Genomic DNA, 23044 nt, shown 5'->3' on the forward strand with positions numbered 1-23044 from the left:
ATAATCTACTTCATTTATTTCAAAAATATTTCATTTTCAAATATATGTATATAAAATTAAAATTACTGCTTAATTTCAGGTCACAGCTTATTTGATACAGTTCAATTCATTCTAAAATAACATAAACAAATCACTTTCCATCTTAAATTTTAATATTTTGTGTGGAAGCCTTTCGCCTTAACAAGAGCCTGGATCCTGGTTGGCATTGATTGGACCAACTTTTGTGTGGTTTCTGGGGTAATTTTCTGCCATTCCTCTAGTAACAACAATTGAGCAGCGTGAACTGGTCATAAACCATTTTAAAAATTGTAAATCGGTTCGAAAAATTGGTGAAATTGTGAACCTTAGTGCCTCCACTGTACATCACATCATTGAGCGATATTTACATGAAAATCGATTGGAAAATAAAGGCAGAAGCGCGCCAAACAAAATTTTTAGTGCTACCGACGAGCGCTATATTGTTCGAAAAATCAAGGTAAACCCCAAACTATCGGCTCCAAAATTGGTTGTAGATGTTCAGCAAGAATTAGGAAAAACATGCATGCTGAAACTATCCGCCGCGTACTCCGCGAACATGATTTTAATGGCCGAGTAATTAGTAAAAAAAAAAAGAAAAGAATTATGTCGACTAAAGTTCGCTCGGGAACATGTTTGTAAGACCCATGATTTTTGGAACACGGTTATATTTTCAGACGGGTCAAAATTCAATATTTTTGGGTCCGACAGCATGTCTTACGCTTGGCGAAAAAAGAATAGAGAGCTAAATAAGGAGAACTTGAGAGCTACGGTGAAACATGGCGGTGGAACTGTGATGGTCTGGGGTTGTATGTCCGCAGCCGGTGTAGGAAATGTGGAGTTTATTGAAGGGACAATGGACAAAAATATGTATCTTAATATCCTAAGAAGGAATTTGCTGCAAAGTGCCGAGAATCTTGATATAAAAGAAAAATTCCGCTTTTATCAAGATAACGACCCAAAACACAAAGCAGCAGTCGCTCAATCCTGGCTCATATGGAACTGTCCCCATTTGATGACACCCCCGGCACAGTCACCTGATATGAATGTTATTGAAAATTTGTGGGCATTATTAGACAAAAACCTTCGAAGCCACAAAATTTCGAACAAAGAGGAATTGAAAAAGGCGCTACTAGAGGAATGGCAGAAAATTACCCCAGAAACCACACAAAAGTTAGTCCAATCAATGCCAACCAGGATCCAGGCTCTTGTTAAGGCGAAAGGCTTTCACACAAAATATTAAAATTTAAGATGGAAAGTGATTTGTTTATGTTATTTTAGAATGAATTGAACTGTATCAAATAAGCTGTGACCTGAAATTAAGCAGTAATTCTAATTTTATATACATATATTTGAAAATAAAATATTTTTGAAATAAATGAAGTAGATTATATATATGAAATTCTTTACTCTATAATATAGCGTTTAAATTTTTTCAATATTCCTTTCAATTTAGAAAATATTAGGATTCGAAATTTATATCGACTGCTGTATCAAATAAGCTGTGATCCACTGTATAAAAGAAAAGTCAAATATGAAATTTCAGTTAGATAGTAGACTGTTTTGACCTCCGGTAAACAAAGAAACCGACCATACCGGCTAACATATATACATACATACATACATATATGACTTGACCGACTCAATTCATTATCCTAATATTTTTTGGGTGTATTAAATATAAATATTTATATCTAACCCTTCTTATTAGTGCTTTTATTATGTTCCTTCTTCCATGTAAAAGTATATGTAAATACATAAGTATATAAATATTTATAGCGACTAAACATATTTCAATTTTATCTATGCCCAATTATGCCAGTCTGTTCATTTTATACCAGTTGTTTGTTCGGTTCGCCACTCTTCAAACTTTAGCAAATCAAAGACCGCTAATTGGAAGATATAATTAATGTTGTATTTCCCCTTATTTTACTAAAATTATATTCGCATTGTGTTTCTTTTTTCTCTGCTTATCATTAAGGCCGTACTTTACTTAAGCTGTTTACACCAAGTCGTGGATTCGGGCATTTGGATATGTACCATAATATATACATACATATGCATATGTACACGCTATGCACAGCAAGCTTATCTTGAGCGCAGAAAAGTGCGTCACAATGTTGATTTTCCAGTTAAAGCATTTATCCAAATGAGGACCACAACAACAATCACGCACAGCTAATAAGCACAAAAGCTTCATGCTGCTATTCCCCTGAAAAAGTAAACAAAACAAATAAATCTTTACCAAGAATTCAAAATGTATTGTTATTGTTGCGTTGAAAAACCCAGCTCGATTTTGAATTCTTATCGGCATATTCGAAAAATCCAAAAACAAGCAGATTAAAGCCAAAAAACAAAACAAAAAAAAACAAATGTTGGTACTAGAAATTGGCGTGTTCAAAGTTATTCAATACAATAACAAATGCGTATAGTTATACAACAAATGCCATAGAAATATAAACATATTTACATATAAAGCATATACATATGTATATGTATGTATGTATATGCATGGGTAACCGTTCTAGTTTGACGACACAAAGTCACTGATTCATCGCGCCAATTTACCGGCTATTTTGTATGCATATACATACATACATACACACGTAAACGTGTATGTATTTTACGCCACTAAACCGTTTTGCGAAATGCCCAGCCATGCGTTGCTAGCATGTGATATATTTATATATACATATACATATATACCATACATATGTGCATAGCTGCAGACGTGCGCTCTTCCCCTGCCTCCTCCCTCCAAGCAGTTCAACCAGCTTTTCGAACTTCCACATATGATAGCCATGTCTGGCCGCCAGCTCAGCGCTACAAAATTTGCAATTGCGAAGGCGTTGAATGGACTTTAAACAGATACATTTGTTGATATGTAAATATATATATCTATACATATATATATAATATTTACCCAAACTTATATATGGCTTTTTTTCTAGTGAGAATTTAAAAATATATTCTTTGATACGAGAATGGTCCAATAATTACGATTTATTTCTCAACTTTTTGACAAGATACACTTGACCCACCGATTTTTCAACTTCTCTAAACCGTCTCAAAAATAAGTTTTCTGGGGGTCTTCAAAGTAAGCTTACGTGGCGGCGATTACCGCCTTAATCGAGACAAATTCCTTTCCGACAAGGGACTATTTGAAATTTGATAACAAAAATCGGAGCCAAATCTGGAGATTACGATGGATGTGGCGGAAATTCGCAGCCCAGTTCGACTCATTTGGCCGTGGTGACCCTATATTTTTTCTACAATTCGGCGACGAATCAGCCCAATAACTCGAAATGTTTTTTGGTTTATTAAGATACCTATTGTCTCAACTATCAACCGCACGTTCAGGCGACAGTTTGTCAATACGAGATGTTTATCACGTTTTTCTTAATTGTAGTCAGCTACAATTTCCAAGCATCCATTGATTTTGTGTTCCCTTCCAGAACTAAGAATCAAAAACAAAACCACCAGTACGATTTAGCTGAAATTTCTCTTGGATTAGTAGCGCCAACGATCGGTGAGGCTAAGCACTTATCGAACAAACCTCGTACATTTGTACATACATACATACATATGTATGTGTTTAATTCCATGCGAAGGCGTGTAGATCAGCATGACTTGCATATATCACGCGACTTGCTGATCTTCAGCTCATTATTTATTCATGTCGTTAAAAATTTACACATTATACATATGTACACACCTACCGAAAAATTTATGAGTGTTTGCCCACAGATAATCAAGTCAATTCTTGGCCATAAACTTATTTGTTATCATAAAGCTTTAATTCTCTCGAAATTTAAATCACATAAAATCAAATGACTTTTCGAATTAGTAAATATGTATGTAAGTATATGAGCACATGTAAATACATATTTAACAATTCCTATGGACATACATACAAACACATGCGAAATTATTTGTGACACATTTCTATGGTCTGCCAATTTCTCACTTTTTTCGCAAAGTCATTCGCTGCGGGGAGTACGTGCTATTTATATAATATATCAATGCATACATAACACCACTTTCAACATTTCTCTGCACTATTTCACCGTCTGGCTGACTAAACTTCATGCACACGACAAACAGGTGACTTGTTGCTCATTCCGGTCGGCAGGGCTGTCTTCGCTACGAACTCAGACACACATACATACCATATATAGATGTGAACTTTAGACCTGACGTGTCGATTGTTATTGCCTACGATGATCAGCAGTCGTTGGGGGTATGCCATGTTGAGTGACTCGGCAGTGTTTAGTTGTTGACATGAGCATGTAATTGGAATTGACAAACTTTGCATAAAATACACGTGTTAACATATGTACATGATGTATGTGTGATCGATATACAAAGTTTCCATTGGGTTTACATAGCCGACGACTGAAAGACAGTGTTAGCCTACTGTAGTTATGTATAGAAGAAAGATAAACAGCCGATACTGGGTAGAGCGATTGAACTTTGACAGTGTTTATTTTAATTGCATGATATTTGTATTTATGTACATACATTTGCAGTAAAGCTTTACACTTTATTAGATTCGGAATCCAATCATCTGGTTGTTTAATTGTAAAAACATTGCCGAAATAGTTTTAAGAAATTCTGCAGTTTGGTCAGTCTTTTTCGATCCATCCATATTTTGATTCCGATGCATCGATTGCGGTAAAAAAAAATACATTCAGCGCTTTGGATGGTAATCGGGTATCGAAACCGGGTATTACTGACTGTCTCAAATATAATCCATCCTTTTTGGATACAAGATGTCAAAATTTCCCAGGAAAAGCTCATTTTTCGCGCTTCCGATCTTGATTGAACAGTTCTGTCAGTAGACCTTTTACAGATTGTGTGGTGGGGTCGTCCTGAATATATTCGCTTCACATTAGATAGAAGTTAGATTGTAAAATTAAATTTGTTTGTTTTTATACTCTCACAACCTGTTGCTACAGAGTATAATAGTTTTGTTCACCTAACGGTTGTTTGTATCACCTAAAACTAATCGAGGTAGATATAGGGTTATACATATATAAATGATCAGGATGAAGAGACGAGTTGAAATCCGGGTGACTGTCTGTCCGTCCGTCCTTCCGTCCGTCCGTCCGTCCGTGCAAGCTCTAACTTGAGTAAAAATTGAGATATCTTTATGAAACTTGGTAGACATGTTTCTTGGTACCGTAAGATGGTTGGTATTGCAGATGGGCGTAATCGGACCACTGCCACGCCCACAAAACGCCATTAATCAAAAACAAATAACTTGCCATAACTAAGCTCCGCAATAAGATACAAGACTGTTATTTGGTACACAGGATCACATTAGGGAGGGGCATCTGCAGTTAAAACTTTTTTTTTAAAGTGGGCGTGGTCCCGCCTCTAATAGGTTTAATGTGCATATCTCCTAAACCGCTTATGCTATAATAACAAAATTCACTAGAAGCAAATGTTTTTAGCACTTCTATTGACGGTGTGAAAATAGTTGAAATCGGGTGGCAACTCCGCCCACTCCCCATATAACGGTACTGTTAAAAACTACTAAAAGCGCGATAAATCAAGCACTAAACACGCCAGAGACATTAAATTTTATCTCTGAGATGGTATAAGATGACTTTATAGGAACCGCGTTCAAAATTAGACAGTGGGCGTGGCACAGCCCACTTTTAGGTGAAAACCCATATTTTGAGATCTGCTCAACCGATTTCAACCAAATTCGGTGCATAACGTTCTTTTCATGTTTCTATGTCATAGTGCGAAAATGGGCGAAATCGGACTACAACCACGCTTACTTCCCATGTAACACCATTTTCAATTCCATCTGATTCTTTCACTTTCCACTATGCAAATCAGGTAACAATGATTATATCGCGGTAAAACTTTGCGTGAATAATGCAATTAAAGTATGCACCCTTGTGGCCAAAAATTGTCTAAATCGAACCAAAACTGTTCAAACCCCTAAGTACTAAATATGTGGACCCCAGTGCCTATAGTTGACCTTCTACCGAAAATATCAGTCAATCCACAAAGAAATCTCAAACGAGTATACCATTTGACTTTGCGAGAGTATAAAATGTTCGGTTACATCCGAACGTAGCCTTTCCTTACTTGTTAACTATATATTATTGAAGAGATCTATAAAACATGTCGAGAAAAAAGATTGGTTTTTGACATAAGGAACTAATACGATTCAACATCGACGTTTTCGCCCAACAGTCAATTTGGAATGACTTACTGATAAACTCGATTGCTGAAGGTGATCTTTCATTATCAAGGCAGCGTTATGGAGACTCTAATCATTTATTTGTCTAAACCTAAAACTAATCAAAACTCCTCTTGCTCTAAATATTATAGTAGTTTTTTCCTATCATTATATTGTCCATTTAGTTATACTCCTCTATTTGCTAGTTACAAGCTCGTATGTATTTATTTTTACGTAGGTTGCCTTTTATATTTTGGGATTTGGCAACCCACTCTAGCACCAGACAACTTTATTGTATAGTTTCACATTTTTAATGTTAAACATACTCAGAACGTTTGGACATACGAGCGCTATTAGTGTTGTTTACAGTAACTTAAAATATTCATCCCGGCCACAAAATGGAATTAAATCGCGAACATTTTCGCGCGTTAATTTTTTACAACTTTTGACGTGGATAACCTCAGCAACAGTTCATCGATGAACTCAATTTAATTTTTGCCGATGAAGCTTCATCAAGGACCAGTGTTTATCGATGGTATGGTGAATAGAATCGAAGTCTTAGGTCACACCAAGACAAATTTTGTGAAACTCGTCCAAAATGAGTTGTTCGGAAAACTGATATTACAAGATCATCATGGGACCTATCGTGAGATTGAGACAAATACAGACATTAGTGGGGCCAGCATACATTCAAAATTTATTCAAGTTGGATTACACACAAGTTTTCAATCGCTCAAAAAAAGGCTTGTGTCGATTGGTCGAGAGAAATATTAAAAAAAAAATGGCAATATGGCAAAGAACTTTAATTTTGCTTCAAATCCAGTGAAATGTGGCTTGCTTGTTTTCTCATAACCAACTTATAAGCTTATTTTAAATAATTTATTGTTATAAGTAACTACTATAAAGGCCAACAAGAACAGCATCATATGTATCTATACCGCAGTGTAATAAAAAATATTTAATCAAAACTTTTACTCTTCTCTTCAAACAAGCTTAGATATAATTTTTGAAAAGTACTGTTCATGAGAATGAGATAAACGTTATCATGCTTGGTTTATGGCTCTATTATCTTCGATTCTCTGTATTTTTATTTCAAATATAGAGAAACACTGTGTTATACATGCAATGCAAATAAGAGCATTTGACTATATTTTTTTAAACTTACACCTTATTTTACATGTTTTCGTGAATTTTATTTGTAAATGTTTAACTTTAGAGAAATCATAACTATTTGCTGACACTTACTTTCAATAAATTACAAATATATTATTTGTATACTTGTATTTCAGCTGTACTTCCTAATTGATAATTTCATATTTTCCTCCACAACGTTTAATTTTTTATTTGCCATTAGCATTAATCCGCATTTAATTACGCTCCCATTAGCATTTCCATGAAACTTTAAAGCTTATCAGTTTCTTCATAAAGGCGTGTTAACAGGGCTGCTTATATGCGAGCTTATGTAAGCATGAATACAGATATGTACATATATAAGGTTAGCACCAATTCAAATGTACTGTCATGTGAATTAAATTAGTTTATTTCAGTTATTTTACTAAAAATTATCTAAATTGGCATTAAGAAGCTATAAACAATTATAAAAACTTTAGTAAGAAGCCAAAGAAAGAATTTACTAAATTTCATAAGACCGCAGTGAACCTTGGCGGTTTCAAATTTGAATTCTCTACTTAAAAAAATCGTATATGCAATATCGTTTAGGTAATAAACGGGATCGAATACAAGATTTTTCTGAAATCTTACTAATTTTTCATCATTTTATATTTCCAGAGACTCTCCAGGACAGATTTTTACCCTTAATATTCGAACCTTTACTATTGTCAATCGTAATACTATCGTAATTTTCAGACAGCTAGCTACGTCAGACAGATTCGGAATTTCTGAATCGCATTATCTCATGTTCCTATTTTAACATATTGAAGTCTTGTAACTCTCACTTTCCTAAACAAAAATACTTTTTTTTCATGCTCGAGCGAGAATGGAAAAGAAATTTCTTCTCACGCAAGTATTGAAATCTGATTATGGCGAAGTCATGATTGTAAATGTTCTAATGTTTATAAAAAAATATGTTATTCTCTTCAAAAATATACAATCCTCTTCCCACATCTTGAACAATATAACATAAAGTATAATTTAGTAACGGAAAACTTATAGAAAAGCTCTGAAATTTTTTTGAAAAATCTTTGAAGTCTTTTTTATGGAAAGTCTGCAGAAGCTTATGAACAAGGATCTGAATTATAGAATTTTCTTTGTAAGTACATACATATATTTATTATGAGAAGTCCGATAACCCATATTTTCGGAACATTTTGATTGATCAGATTTCGGATTGCTTAATCGTCTTCGGGTGTACACATGTAAAGAAAAGTTTTACTACTTACAGGAAGAATTTTATGACTTCTATAAAACTAACTATAAGAAAAGATAAGTATGGTCATATATAGTTTCGTTAATAAATATTAGGTCATCTACGTTGCCTTTATAATGCCTTACCTCGGCTCACTTTGTGGCCTTTTATAATTCCTTTATGTAGATCCACTTTGAGATGCTTTTATAATAACAAATCTCATTCTACAGTTACAAGTGTATTTCAAAGTTAGAAAAATTGTTTCTACTCCACCTAAGCTAATCTCAAAATTTTACACACAACTGTTCACGTTCATTGTTTATTTACACATACACACCTCGCTTTTGTTGCTTGCCCGCCATGAGTGTGCAATAAATATCTTCCTGCTCTGAACGCTGTCATTAAAGATTTCCACTGCACTTATTAAAAATTCCATAGCAGACGATTTGTCGTGGAAAATATATCAAATGAGTGTTTTGTTTTGAAATTATTGCTAAGTTGTGGGGAAAAACCTCACGAGACCACACGAGACTAGCACGCGATAACCGGTGTCTTACTTACGTCGCACGCTTGACCTTATCTCGTGACTCAATTAAAATTGCCGCACAAGTGTGTTATGAATCTACATACATGTACATACATACATATTATAATAACAAATATTTGTTTACTTTGCAATTCGAGATTCGCACAGTTTGACCGCTGCGGCTGAGGACATTCTACTTTATTACCTGCGAGTAACAGATTTAGTAACTTTTGCCCGGTGAACGTTGCGGCGTTCATTGCACCGGCATAATTGTTGATGAATTCGTTGATATTTGGATGTTGGTGCGTGTGTGTGCATGCAAATGCAAAAGCGCGCAAATATTTATTATCTTGCAAATATGTAAAAATCCCCAGAAATAAAGCTTTTTATTGCAATTTATCTCTATGTGTATGTGTGTTCATATGTATGTCGGCTTACAGCTTGTATAATTCGCAAATCATCCATTCGCTAACTTTAACTGTCTGCGGTTGAATTCTTATTACCTTTCTGACACGCCCCACCTTGATTGCGGCGTTTGATTTGCCCTGGTTTTATTTTGCAGTGTTGTTGTTATTATACTTCTTTTTTTTTTTGTACTTACGACTTTGAGTGTGTTTTTACAGTTTTACGCAGGCGTTTTTTTTTTGTTTTGGCTTTCAGTTAGTATAATGATCTTCCGCTCGCTTGCATAAATAAATATTCTTCTCAAAATCACTTCGTCTCGCATTTCATTGTTTCATATTTCGGCCTTCTTCTACCTTTTTATGGCCTGAACAGAGTATATTAAGTTTTTAATATATCGATCTGAAATTTTACACACGTCTTTTCATCCCCAAAAAATTGCTTATTTATCGGAAACGCTGATATCGGACCACTATAGCATATAGCTATACAAACTGAACGATCAAAATCCTGTCCCTGTATGGCAAACTTGTTTATGTGACGAGATATCTTCATGACATTTGGCATAGATTATTATTATTATTCCAAGGCAACGGTATAATCTCCGCAGAAGTTGTTCCAATCGGGCCACTATAGCATATAGCTGCCATACAAACTGACCATTCAAAACTAAGGTTGGAAGGTATTATAGCTTCGGTGCAACCGAAGTTTACATTTTTTGTTTTTATACTCTTTCAACATGTTGCTACAGAGTATAATAGTTTTGTTCACTTAACGGTTGTTGGTATCCCCTAAAACTAATCGAGTTAGATAAAGGGTTATATATACATAAATATATATAAATGATCAGGATGAAGAGACGAGTTGAAATCGGTCAATCTGTGAGATATGTAATAGAAATTTGAAGATAATCATTTTCTGATAATAATATGCCTGTATGTCAAAAATGTGTTGTATCGGTTCAATAATTCCTGTACTGGCTAATTTTATATCTTAAGTTTCTGCAAATAAGTAAGATACCTTAGCAAAATTTACTGGAAGTATAATATTGGATATACTATTAATGCCGAAAATATGTGAAATATAATAATATAATACTACATACATATATTGATTTTCTATATTTTAACAAAAGGTATGCATCTGAAGGTGTTTCCCTGGCTTTGATCCTGGCAAGTAGCGAGAGTATAAAATGTTAGGTCACACCCGAACTTAGAACTTCCTTACTTGTTGTTTGTTTAGTTTAAGGTCAACCCGTTTTGTTGTGTTTTTTGACCGTTACAATTTTTATCAATTTATATTTTTGTTTTTCTAATTTTTTGTTTTGTATGGAATTTTATTTCGGTCATTCACTTTCTTAAAAATTCATCGCTTTTGTTGTTGTAATTAACTTCACGTTTTATAAATAACGAATAATTTTATTGTCCACAATTTAGCTGTATAGTAGTAGCCACATTATTGTACATACTTATTCATTTGTACGTACATATATTATGCTTCTAAGCCGTTACAAGTAGTACGTGGGGACCCTTCAACTGCTCTCATAACTTCCGCTAGAACCCTTGAACATAAAGTGTTTATTGAATATAATTTCAAAAATCAATAAATATTTATAAAAAACAAAACAAGTTTAAGCTTATAATAAAGCACACATATTTTGTTATCGCTTTCATCAACTCAAAGCTTATTAGCTGTCGAAGTTCATCTCAAAAGCATTTAACTAGTTTTAAAAACAAACAAAAATTATCGAGATCGTCTATAATTGTTTCCATCTGTAATATTCTGGCGATTTTGTTTGAGCTTTGCTCTCTTCTCAAACATTTTAAATATTAAAGCTACAACAAATTTATCCAGTTGAACGCAATACTATATACATATACATATATATATGTCTATATATCAAAGGCAGCTATATATCATAAAAAGTAATCTCCTAAAATGTCAACGTTTGGCTTTCTTGCTACAAAAACCATGAAAAAATAGAAATTGAGAATGACTGGACATTTTTTTTTCGAGGCAAAATACTAATTGGTTTTGTTTGCATTTTCACTTATAAGGTCTAGAAATTGAAAAAACAATAGATTCTATTTATTTGTTCCCTCAATAATCAAATATGTAAATATTATATAAAAATGAATATAATGAAAAATGTGATTACTTTAATTATTTTTATTTTATTGTATAAGTGCCTGCTTAGAAACTTACTTGAAAACAGCCAATGTTTATTTATTCTGGAAAAATGCACTTCTGATTGCATTTCTAATCCGCAGGTAATACATCTGAATACACAGCATTTCTCAGTATTTGTTCTTTAAATTTGTATTTTCACTTCAAAATTAAAAATCAGCTTTCTAACGATAGTTAGTTAGAAGTAGTTCTAACGAGTTCTGTGCTCTCGTACAATTATTCAAATATAATCATCGCAGAATGAATACTGTCGAATTTTCACACTTGTTTGCTGCTCATAAGTACGAGAACACGACCAAGTACTTTGTATTAAAAAATCTTAGTAAAATATTTTGGGATACAATAGTGTAGAAAGAATGAAACTACTTAACCCTTAACTCACCGAACCGCGAAAAAATTTTGAAAAATCTGTATAAGAAATTGTTAAAAGATCATTCATATACTTGTACATATGTATGTGGAATTGGTCATCGCACAGGAAGGCAATATTCATTATCAACAATTTCATTCATAGACTAGCTCACAGGTTACAGAATATAACTAAGTACGTAAAATGCAAGCTTACATTTCCTAACAACGCGGTTACAAAGAATTTTCTTTACAAACAGACGTGCAACGTGTGAAATTTTCCTCGCAATAAATGCGTACTTACAAGTACTGTAGTATTTTTTATCACTAATTGGTTTGGGTATGTTTCGTACATTTTTTGCTGAATTTTACTTGTCCAGGATAGCTTTACATAACAGCAACAAGTAAAAGTTCAGGTGGGCTCGTGGAGTAAGTTGTTTACAATTTAGATGTTCGTACATTGAACTTGGTATTTAAAAGTTTACAATTATCTTAAATGATTTGAAATTATATATTCTGTAATATAAATAAATATATAACAATGCAGGTGTTTTTTATAAAACAATCATACAACTTCACTAAATTGTACAGATAGCAGAATGTATCATAAGGAGTGAATAAATAATGCGAATTTAAAGACCTGTTCAGCAACTCATAAATTATTAAGACTATACATAATATAATCAAGCATACATTTTCGCTATTTACATACAGCTGTGTTCATAAAAATAGCAGTGCTCATGAGCTACAACTTTAAACTTAATTTTATATATCAAAAAGTAAATGAATGTTCACAAATTTAATTTTGTTTTAACTTTGTGATTATTTTTAACAAAAACACATCAATTTATTATTCAAAATGTTGTTAATATTTTTTACATTATTAATTTAAACCAAAAAGTGCTGTTTACAGCTGTTTATAAAAATAGCAGTGAGTAATGAAAACAGTGGAATTAGTTGAAAAAAACATTGTTGAACTCCAAAAAACTATTTTAATTGGTTTGCTTGGGTTAGTACTTAGTCGTGTACCCATTATTTTTTATTACGGCCTGGCATCTGCGAGGCATAGAATCCACCAAGTCCTGGCAGCGCTTGACAGGGATCCGCTCCCATGATTTTTGAACAACCTGCCAATGCTGTGATCGAGATGTTGGATTTGCATTTGCAACATATAGTTTAACATCTCCCCATAGGTTTTCAATTGGATTTAAATCCGGAGACTGCGCAGGTCATGACATAAGATCGATCCGCTTTGATGCCATCCAGCTTTTGACCAGTTTGCTTGTATGTTTGGGGTCGTTATCTTGTTAAAACCTCCATTTTAGTGGCATTTCCCAATTGGCATAAGGAAACATAACATTTTCTAATATGTTAACATATACAGATCGATCCATGATCCCATCATTCATGAATATAGGGCCCACTCCACTGTAAGAAAAACATGCCCATACCATAATACTCAATCCGCCGTGTTTAACTGTCTTCAAAGTGTACCTAGGATCGTACTCTGTGTTATGTGAACGTCTGACATGTTGTCTGGAGCCCTTTCCACCAAATAACACAATTTTACTTTCGTCACTCCATAAAATATTTCGCCACTTTATAATGGGCCAATTAAGGCGACTTTTGGCGAACTCCAAACGTGCTTTGACATGTCTGGTGGCTAACAGTGGAACTTTTCGTGGATGGCACGCTTTGAGATTTTGTTCTTTAAGACGTCGCCGAATAGTAACGCCACTAACATTCAAGCTTAAGTCATTTTTTATCTTGCTGGACGATGCAAAAGGCTGCGCAGATCGGTCCTCATGAGGTGTGGTTTTACGTTGGATACCACTATTTTCGGGCATTTCTTTAAAGTTTAAAGCATTATGAATCATTTTAGCAGAACGTCCACATATTTCTTGGATGTCTTTATATGTTTTTCCCAGGTTTCTTAGTTGCACTATAATATTTCTTTTTTCAGGAGTACAATGTTTGCCCCTGCCCACTAAGTTAAAAAATATAAATTTATTTTAGTGTTTTCTAATGTTAATAATAGTACTAACACAAAACCACTTACTTTTTATCAATTAAACGTCTTAACAAAAATTTTTTGGCTTATCAAGATACGCACTGCTATTTTAATGAACAGCCAAAGACTGGTGCTTCTAGCAAAAAGAGTTGTTCATTTGCTTAAATCTCGCAAATCTAATGGGATTTTTTCGTTTCTTCCTTATACACATTCCATTCTACGACAACAATGCGTAGACGTTGGAATAATCGTAAGGGAACTTGAAAAAAAATAACATTACTTGATTGCATTTCTCGCACTGCTATTTTTGTGAACACAGCTGTACATATATTATAATGGAAAGTATGTATAACATATCATTTCGTGAAAATCGCGAAAATTCTAGTGAAAATAATGAAAAAGCTGAAAATCGATAAATTAGTTAAAACTTCTTTCACGTTTAAAACTTGAAATGCATTTCCCATCATCTTAACTTTCCACTACACGTACACACATACTTATATGTACAAATATTTGTATCGAATTTTTCAATATCAATCTAATCGCAGTATCAACAATAAGCTGACCAACTATTGTTTTCGAAATGCTAATTTTTGGGTTTTAGTGATTTTCGTTAAAATGCTAGAAAAATCGTTCCAAAAGTCCCAACACCAGTACCCAGTATCTAGCTTAGATTCCCAATTGTAGTTGACACCAATTCATATTTTTCCTATTAGTCAGAAAAGTTAGTAAGCACCTTAACCTTAAGGTTAGCTCTCATGCTGTTACACTCCAATAGAAAATCCTCATTAAAGTGATATGAAAGCCGTTACCATTGGATCATGCTTATACGATTATGATTTATGCCAGTTGTCTGTTTGATCGATACTCTCCAAAGTTCGGCGAATCGAAGTTAGCTTTATTATTGTACATATATGTAAATATATCACTTACAAAAGTGAAAAAATATTATGATATATCAAGACATTATTTGATTAAACTCGAACCAGTTGCCGTATTTTTATGCCACATATAAATTAATAAATATTACGTTGAATACAAGTTTAAAGTACCCAAGTTCCACTAGTAATGTTAATTGATATTTGTTCTAGGCTATTAAAAATGCAGTAAGCAAATACAAGTACTTAAGGTTACAGTTTATTGTTAATTCTGTACACGTGCCCTTTTTTTTGTTACAGTAAATATTATGTTACATCTTTGAAGATACTAAACTGACATTTAATTGTACTACTAACTGAGCGTGATATACATAAATGTGTATGTACATATCATATATACTTAAGTAAATATTTGAAATTAAATTAATTTTAATAAATATAACTGAAAAATCCACAGCCTAGCAACATAGGCATTTCATTGAAATTAAAACAAAAAATCGTTAGGAAGCGTAACTTCGGCCGCACCGAAGCTATAATACCCTACATAAGCGCATTTCTTATAGAATAAAAGGGTATAAAAGGTCTTGATTTAGATCGCTATGCTATATGCTATAATAGTCCGATCTAAACAATTTCTTCGAAGATTGTATGTGTATCTATGCCAAATTTCATGAAACTACCTTGTCAAATTAAAAAGTTTTCCCTACAAGAACTTGAGTTGCATCGCTCAGTTTGTATGACAGCTATATGCCATAGTTGTCTAATATTGGCGGTTCCGACAAATGAGCAACTTTTTGGGAAGAAAAGGACGTGTGCACACTTTCATATTGCTATCTCAAAATCTGAGGTATTTGTTCGGGTATATACAGACACATATGGCTAAATTATTCCAGGAAATATTTTCAGAGACCAAAAAATATATTTATGTTTCGGAATTTATCTATCGCTTCCATAAAATAGGTTTCTTTAGAGACCAGCAATTCTTAGTTGCTTTAGAGCTTATATTCCCATTTCCCATCCCCAACAATTTCACTATACCTATAGGAACACATCTGTGTCTATTGTATATATGTACAGTGGGTCACAGCTTATTTGATACAGCAGTCGATATAAATTTCGAATTCTAATATTTTCTAAACTGAAAGGAATATTGAAAAAATTTAAACGCTATATTATAGAGTAAAGAATTTCATATATATAATCTACTTCATTTATTTCAAAAATATTTTATTTTCAAATATATGTATATAAAATTAAAATTACTGCTTAATTTCAGGTCACAGCTTATTTGATACAGTTCAATTCATTCTAAAATAACATAAACAAATCACTTTCCATCTTAAATTTTAATATTTTGTGTGAAAGCCTGTCGCCTTAACAAGAGCCTGGATCCCGGTTGGCATTGATTGGACCAACTTTTGTGTGGTTTCTGGGGTAATTTTCTGCCATTCCTCTAGTAACAACAATTGAGCAGCGTGAACTGGTCATAAACCATTTTAAAAATTGTAAATCGGTTCGAAAAATTGGTGAAATTGTGAACCTTAGTGCCTCCACTGTACATCACATCATTGAGCGATATTTACATGAAAATCGAGTGGAAAATAAAGTCAGAAGCGCGCCAAACAAAATTTTTAGTGCTACCGACGAGCGCTATATTGTTCAAAAAATCAAGGTAAACCCTAAACTATCGGCTCCAAAATTGGTTGTAGATGTTCAGCAAGAATTAGGAAAAACATGCATGCTGAAACTATCCGCCGCGTACTCCGCGAACATGATTTTAATGGCCGAGTTGCTCGTAAGAAACCATTTATTAGTAAAAAAAGAGAAATATGTCGACTAAAGTTCGCTCGGGAACATGTTTGTAAGACCCATGATTTTTGGAACACGGTTATATTTTCAGACGGGTCAAAATTAAATTTTTTTGGGTCCGACAGCATGTCTTACGCTTGGCGAAAAAAGAATAGAGAGCTAAATAAGGAGAACTTGAGAGCTACGGTAAAACATGGCGGTGGAACTGTGATGGTTTGGGGTTGTATGTCCGCAGCCGGTGTAGGAAATGTGGAGTTTATTGAAGGGACAATGGACAAAAATATGTATCTTAATATCCTAAGAAGGAATTTGCTGTAAAGTGCCGAGAATCTTGATATAAAAGAAAAATTCCGCTTTTATCAAGATAACGACCCAAAACACAAAGCAGCAGTCGCTCAATCCTGGCTCATATGGAACTGTCTCCATTTGATGACACCCCCGGCACAGTCACCTGATATGAATGTTATTGAAAATTTGTGGGCATTATTAGACAAAAACCTTCGAAGCCACAAAATTTCGAACAAAGAGGAATTGAACAAGGCGCTACTAGAGGAATGGCAGAAAATTACGCTAGAAACCACACAAAAGTTAGTCCAATCAATGCCAACCAGGATCCAGACTCTTGTTAAGGCGAAAGGCTTTCACACAAAATATTAAAATTTAAGATGGAAAGTGATTTGTTTATGTTATTTTAGAATGAATTGAACTGTATCAAATAAGCTGTGACCTGAAATTAAGCAGTAATTTTAATTTTATATACATATATTTGAAAATAAAATATTTTTGAAATAAATGAAGTAGATTATATATATGAAATTCTTTACTCTATAATATAGCGTTTAAATTTTTTCAATATTCCTTTCAGTTTAGAAAATATTAGGATTCGAAATTTATATCGACTGCTGTATCAAATAAGCTGTGACCCACTGTAAGTGCATAAGCAAATCAAAAAAATCATTAAATTGCTGCAAAAATGTTTAAACTATGTATGTACATATATACTTAAGTATGTCACATACACATTCAATCATATGCTCACATCTAAGCCCTATGAATATATTGTAAGTATATTCACCACTTCCGATTCTCAAACCTCGAACTCCACGCACAATGTTAGAAATTGAACTTTGTGTCCTCAATTAACAATGAATTTTAAATATTATAAAACATCTTCATTGCTTGTCTACATTCATTCATACTTGAAATGCCGCTGAAAATAATTGTCAAGCAGACACAAGTTCGACGACAATATTAATTAATGCCTTCTACTCGTGCAAAAAAAAACCAACTAACAAGTGAGCAGGTAAAAATCAAAACAAAATCAAACACATTCAGTTAGTTTCACAATATTATGTTTATAACTTTCCTTTACAGAATATTTCCATTGAATTTGAATCTCGTATGAAAAAGTTCCCCTAATACATACATAGACAACGTGTGTATTTGCCTTCTCCAGCTGTTCCAATGTTTGTGGAGATTATTTTGCTGGCAAATTGAGTAAATTGAAAACAGACACATTTTGCTTTGACATCTTTTATGGCGCTCAACATGTCTATACATATTATCAGGTTTTGTAATTAAAAGAGCAAACAGAGAGCAATAAACGGGTGCCACTCTGGTGGCAGATAACAGAATTTCTCACATTAATTGTCATCAAAAGCTACGCTGAAGCTTAGCGTGAATAAACACGTTTTTCGTTTGTGATTTTGTTTCAATTATTCTCTGAAAACATTAGCATGTAGCTTTACCAATTGTTTCGGTTTTTACGTGATAGCATAATTGTATACATATACAATTGCTTGAGATATTCACACTTAAATTAACAAGTGTTGCTGTATTATGATCTATAAAAAAAGAAGAACAAACTCTGTTGCGAAATCGGTTTATGTATATTGTTTGCCATTGATTGATTTTAACTGAATTTCAAAAGAAATTTTATAGTAACCATTTTTCACTTCTTTATCTCTCGATTAACTAAGCAAATATTGGCTTCCAACGAGTAAATCGTGGCTGTTTTATCATTATAGGTCTTTGACTTGACGCAACCACTAAAAAAAAGTAATAAAAAAGAGTCAAATCACCTAACCTAGTTGACCAATGGAAGGTACATTTTTTAATACATTTCGATTGACATTATTTTAGGATACCAAAATGTTGCGAATTATTTGTCTGGAGGCATTCCTTCCTACGATAACATTCGCTCTTTATTTAGTTATACAAATAATAATATGGACCAACATTGCCTTCCACATCAAACAGTAGCTTTTTGTGGATGCAAAGGATACTGAAATTCTACTAGAGTCATTCATATATCAAAACCGGTACTCTATACAGTAAGAATTTTTATAAACACAAATAAACTTTGATGCAAAAATTTCCTAAATATCTTACATGAAATATCCGAACTTCGATTAGATAAAAGACAATGGAATAAAACATTTTTATTGTTTTTGTAGAGGGGGATTTCCAAAAAGAAAATCGGAGAAACGCTTATATTAAGCCGATCTCAAAGCGTGTTGAATACTGTTTGCTTTGATTTCATTAAATAGCTTAGCTTAGGTGAGTTGATTGCCGAGTCTCAACACCAGAATATGTGAATCAGATCCACATCATGATAAACTAGGAGCAACAGCAAATATAGGTATGAAGGTGAAACGAGCAGGTATTTCCGCCTAAAACTTTGTCATTAATTTTAATTTTTTACAAGGAGGAAGCATTGAAAGCTTACATATGACAGTATAAGAATTTATCTCTAAGCAAACAATCTATCGTTGTTAAGTGATAATCCAGAGAGCGGCTCACATCTGGTATGTTTGCCTCTTCACGCTCCATTTATAACCATTATTTCCAAACCCCCGTAAACAGTGGACAGCTATTTGTTTCAATCGGTCGTTCCTTTAACTGACCTAAGTTCTTCGTCAAATCGTTCAGGCATCTTGAACGGTCTTCATAAACATTTTATATTTTCTAGACATACATACAGTGGATCACAGCTTATTTGATACAGCAGTCGATATAAATTTCGAATCCCAATATTTTTTAAACTGAAAGGAATATTGAAAAAATTTAAACGCTATATTTTAGAGTAAAGAATTTCATATATATAATGTACTTCATTTATTTAAAAAATATTTTATTTTCAACTATATGTACATAAAATTAAAATTACTGCTAAATTTCAGGTCACAGCTTATTTGATACAGATATTTTTCCATCACGAGGCGCCAGCTTGTCGCACCGCATAACTGTATTTTATTTTGCCATGCATATTGGCGTCGTTTATGATTAGTTTTAAATATTTTTTAGTGTGTTATAATAAACCATGGAGACAGCAAGTGCGTTTATATAAAAATGGGTCGTCGTACAACAATTGAGCAGCGTGAACTGGTCATAAACAAATTTAAAAACGGTAAATCGGTTCGACAAATTGGTGAAATTGTGAACCTTAGTGCCTCCACTGTACAGCACATCATTGAGCGATATTTACATGAAAATCGAGTGGAAAGTAAAGGCAGAAGTGCGCCAAACAAAATTTTTAGTGCTTCCGAAGAGCGCTATATTGTTCGAAAAATCAAGGTAAACCCCAAACTATCAGCTCCAAAATTGGTTGTGGATGTTCATCAGGAATTAGGAAAATCATGTAGTGCTGAAACTATCCGCCGCGTACTCCGCGAACATGATTTTAATGGTCGAGTTGCTCGTAAGAAACCATTTATTAGTAAAAAAAACCAAATATGTCGACTAAAGTTCGCTCAGGAACATGTTTGTAAGACCCATGATTTTTGGAACACGGTTATATTTTCAGACGAGTCGAAATTCAATATTTTTGGGTCCGACGGCATGTCTTACGTTTGGCGAAAAAAGAATAGAGAGCTAAATAAGGAGAACCTAAGAGCTACAGTGAAACATGGCGGTGGAAGTGTGATGGTTTGGGGTTGTATGTCCTCAGCCGGTGTAGGAAATTTGGAGTTTATTGAAGGGACAATGGACAAAAATATGTACCTTAATATCCTGAGAAGTAATTTGCTGCAAAGTGCCGAGAATCTTGGTATAAAAGAAAAATTCCGCTTTTATCAAGATAACGACCCAAAACACAAAGCAGCAGTCGTTCAATCCTGGCTCATATGGAACTGTCCCCATTTGATGACACCCCCGGCACAGTCACCTGATATGAATGTTATTGAAAATTTGTGGGCTTTATTAGACAAAAACATTCGAAGCCACAAAATTTCGAACAAAGAGGAATTGAAAAGGGCGCTACTAGAGGAATGGCAGAAAATTACCCTAGAAACCACACAAAAGTTGGTCCATTCAATGCCAACCAGGATCCAGGCTCTTGTTAAGGCGAAAGGCTTTCACACAAAATATTAAGAATTTAAGATTGAAAGTGATTTGTTTTTGTTATTTTAGAAAGAATTGAACTGTATCAAATAAGCTGTGACCTGAAATTTAGCAGTAATTTTAATTTTATATACATATATTTGAAAATAAAATATTTTTTAAATAAATGAAGGACATTATATATATGAAATTCTTTACTCTAAAATATAGCGTTTAAATTTTTTCAAAATTCCTTTCAGTTTAGAAAATATTGGGATTCGAAATTTATATCGACTGCTGTATCAAATAAGCTGTGATCCACTGTATGTATGTTACGACTCGAATTTCGTTTTGTAGGCTGGCATTGTGAGTTATTTTAAAGTCGATTTTCAAACAGCTTCCTTTATTTTATATATTCCATCACAACAGAACAAATGTTCCATATTTACCACATTACCAACGTGAGCTAGTAATAAACCTAGAAAAAAGTCACGTTCGGTTGCATCGAAGCTATAATACCCTGCACAAATAAAAAGTTTCCGTACAAGAACTTGATTTTGATCGGTCAGGTAGTGTGACAGTGATGATCCGTTATCGGCGATTCCTACAAATGAACAGCTTCTGGTGGTGAAAAGGGCGTGTACAAAGATCTTTAGATCTATATCTCAAAAACTATGGGACTTTTTCGAGTATATGTATATAAATAAATGAACATAGCGAATTAGACTCAGCTCGTCACACTGATTATTTATATACATACATGTGTATATACATTATATGGTTTCCGAAGTTTCCTTCTGGGTGTTATAAACTTAGTGGCAAACCTTATCTTGTTCAAAGTATACAAAGTTTTAACGAATAAATTTACTATAGCTGTAAATAAACCGATTTAACGAAAAAGGAACTAGTTTACCTTGGTAAGAACATCAAGGCCCATGATCAATTGCCTGATCGATCTCATCACTTAACCAAAAGCATTAAATGTGTATGCTGATCAGAATTTAAGAGTTAGTGGAGTTACAGTTCTCTTAAACTTACTTAAAACTCCCTTAGACGCAACTAAAAAAGATGCATGTCACTTCCACACGAGTGCGCATATTCCAAATACTATCGATTCTTAAATATAAATTGGCGAGTTTATTCACTAGTTCAAGGTTTTATTCAATTTGTAGTGGCTATCTCTACCATGTATAACTATCTGTTTTTGAATATATGTATATATTCATATCCATATATAGTACCCGTACCGTTCATAATTTCACAAGAATCTCGCATTTCATGCTATTTGTGCGCTATGCCATATCGTTGATAACGAAGGCACGCTAGTTGGTGAAAGTGTTCCAAACGGAGGGGGATGTGTGACTATAGGTGGTTGTTTAATTATACGAAACGTAACAATGCTGAAGTGCGACATAATGGCGTTGGGAATTGCGACGTATCACTGTCACAGCTGATAAGATAATTGGCGTGTGTCTACCGCGTATTTTCAGAGCGAGTAGGTATGCTTGTATGTGTAGCCAGTAGTAGACACATATATTGATTATTCATTGTTTGGGGGTAGCCTGAGTGATTCCACAGTATTTAATATACTTATGTACAATATATGGAACATACATATATACACTTATAAACTGAGCCAATAAATTACCATTTTGTTCGTTTTATTTCGAATTAAACTTATTTCCTTTGCCGTATTTCTATATAATACACACTAAACTACGTAATTTACTCTTATTTCTGCGTCCCATAAATAATTTTAAAAATTCCTCTAAAATTCCGTAAATTTCGCACGAGACTTTTCACTTCAATGCGACCATTTGTGTGTTAAACTCGATATATCTTGACGCAAATTCGGTCAAACAATGCTTTATAACTACCGTTATGCAGCCAACTTGCCCGACTGCCCACTTTTTTGCGTCCCCCATTAACGGTTGTTTACGTAAGTGCATTGCCTCGAGGGCCAATATCACGGCTAATTGCTTTA

At 33.7% G+C, this 23044-nt stretch overlaps 1 protein-coding gene and 1 long non-coding RNA gene across 6 annotated transcripts in view; one reads left to right on the forward strand and one right to left on the reverse strand.

Annotated features, from left to right (window-relative positions):
- Nucleotides 1–23044, forward strand: part of LOC106622560 (electron transfer flavoprotein beta subunit lysine methyltransferase) — a 90405-nt gene that overhangs the window by 25568 nt on the left and 41793 nt on the right. The gene's annotated exons all lie outside the window — the stretch shown is intronic.
- LOC138857012 (uncharacterized) lies at nt 1662–22923 on the reverse strand. Its single transcript, XR_011396003.1, has 2 exons — nt 22709–22923; nt 1662–2227 (listed from the first exon to the last, which is right to left on the reverse strand). It is a non-coding gene; the product is annotated as an uncharacterized lncRNA (long non-coding RNA).

This window comes from Bactrocera oleae, chromosome 4 (assembly GCF_042242935.1).
Source record: "Bactrocera oleae isolate idBacOlea1 chromosome 4, idBacOlea1, whole genome shotgun sequence".
Taxonomy (NCBI): Eukaryota; Metazoa; Arthropoda; class Insecta; order Diptera; family Tephritidae; genus Bactrocera; species Bactrocera oleae.